General features: G+C 50.7%; 1 long non-coding RNA gene across 1 annotated transcript in view; it reads left to right on the top strand.

The window, feature by feature from the left end:
- The window catches only part of LOC107121920, an 18,476-nt gene extending 17,818 nt beyond the window's left edge, over positions 1 to 658 (top strand). Inside the window, exon 3 of the long non-coding RNA XR_001482886.1 lies at positions 590 to 658. This is a non-coding gene — a long non-coding RNA (uncharacterized LOC107121920). The remainder of the gene's footprint in view (positions 1 to 589) is intronic.
- Positions 659 to 1,899: the final 1,241 nt, after the last annotated feature.

Consider the following 1,899-nt stretch of genomic DNA (forward strand, 5'->3'; position numbering starts at 1 on the left):
GAGGAGGAGGAGGAGGAGGAGGAGGAGGAGGAGGAGGAGATTGGATTTATACCCCTCTTTTCACTACCCGAAGGAGTCTCAGAGGAGCTTGCAAACTCCTCTCCCCTCCCCTCCCCACAACAGACCCCCTGTGAGGTAGGTGGGGCTGAGAGAGCTCTTCTGAGAACTGCTCCTGTGAGAACAGCTCTGAAACAACTTGTAACTGACCCAAGTTTACACCAGCAGCTGCATGTGGAGGAATCGCAGAATCATAGTGTTGGAAGGGTCATCTAGTCTGACCCTCTGTGCAATGCAGGAAATTCACAAATACCTCTCCCCCCCACCCTAGTGACCCCTGCTTTATGCCCAGAAGGGGGGGACACCCCTCCGGGATCTCTGGCCAAACTGGCCTGGGGGAAAATGTCTTCCTGACCCCAAAATGGCAATTAGCATTTCCCTGGACATGTAAGGAGTGGGGAATCAAACCCAGTTCTCCCAGATTAGAAACCGCGCTCTTGACCACTACACCAAACTGGCTCTAGAAAAAGAAAAAGAAACAAAGAAGCCTGGTAGATCTTGACTGGATGCATTTCTTTTCTTGTCTCCACAGAAGACCAAGATGAGAGAAGAGAACCGAGTGGTGAACCAGGAGCTGCAGTCACTGGTGCATTATACGACGACATTCTGACTAGCAGAGGGTGACAGAAAACCGTGGAAGTTCAATACGGGAAGGGGGGGTTGGGGAGGGCGATTATGGGACAGTGAATTCTTTATGTTTCTTTCTCTTTCTCTGTTTGGTTTGGCTCAGTAAACACCGTTTTAGCTTCTCTTCTTCGGTCGTAGGCATCTCTGTCAGGCTTTCTTTGCTTCATCCCTGCATTTTTCGGGGACCTTCCTCTGACATTCCAAGGCAATGTGTGGAAAGGGGGTTTTCTTGTTCTTGTCCGAGAGTCTGTTCTGAGGGGTGACAGAGCTCTAACATCTGCAGTGACCCCCAAACCCAAAAGACGATGTTAACGCTGCTAATACTCTTTGCCCCTTTGGTAACATCCTATGCCTGTTCGTGTTTCTCCTGCTGCCATCATGGAACGGTACAAGATCTAGGAGCGTGAAGTTTTGTGTGTGCATAAAGGCTCAGGGCCAATCCAAACATTACAGCCCCTGTGGAAGCTGCCAGATTAAAACTGTATGGGGTAGAAACCGCCTGCAGAGAACCACATGAGAACATAAGAAAAGCCAATCTTGGATCAGGCCAACGGCCCATCCAGTCCAACGCTCTGGCCAAAAATACCAGGTGCCATCAGGAGGTCCAGCAGTGGGGCCAGAGGGCACTAGAAGTCCCCCCACTGTTGCCCCCCCAAGCACCAAGACTACAGAGCATCCCTTGCCCCAGACCGAGAGTTCCTACCTATACCTTGTGGCTAACCACAAGTAAGCATGAGGTTGAACAGGGACTCATTGGAGTGGGCTAATATATCTAATGCCCTGACCTGGATGTCTCAGGCTAGTCCAATCTCATCAGATCTCAGAAGCTAAGCAGGGTCGGCCCTGGTTAATACTTGAATGGGAGACCACCAAGGAAGTCCAGGGTTGCTATGCAGAGGCAGGCAATGGCCAACCACCTCTGACCGTCTCTTGCTTTGAAAACCCCTTGAAAGGTCACCAAAAGTTAAAACAGAATAAGGACTTGTCTTCATCCTACCCTCCTCAGCCTGGCTGTCCTTCTCCCTTTCTGATCTCCTTGCTTGTGATCACTGGACTTGTGATGTCATAAAGAGCTGGTGTTGCCAGGGGGTGTCACTAGCCTAGTGGCCCTGGTTTATGAAGAGAAAAAGCACTGTATAACTTGGGGCCACCTTGACCTGGATGGCCCAGGCTAGCCCAATCTCAAAAGATCTCGGAAGCTAAGCAGGGTCGGCC

This window comes from Gekko japonicus, unplaced genomic scaffold, assembly GCF_001447785.1.
Source record: "Gekko japonicus isolate JY-2015 unplaced genomic scaffold, Gekko_japonicus_V1.1 scaffold1671, whole genome shotgun sequence".
Taxonomy (NCBI): Eukaryota; Metazoa; Chordata; class Lepidosauria; order Squamata; family Gekkonidae; genus Gekko; species Gekko japonicus.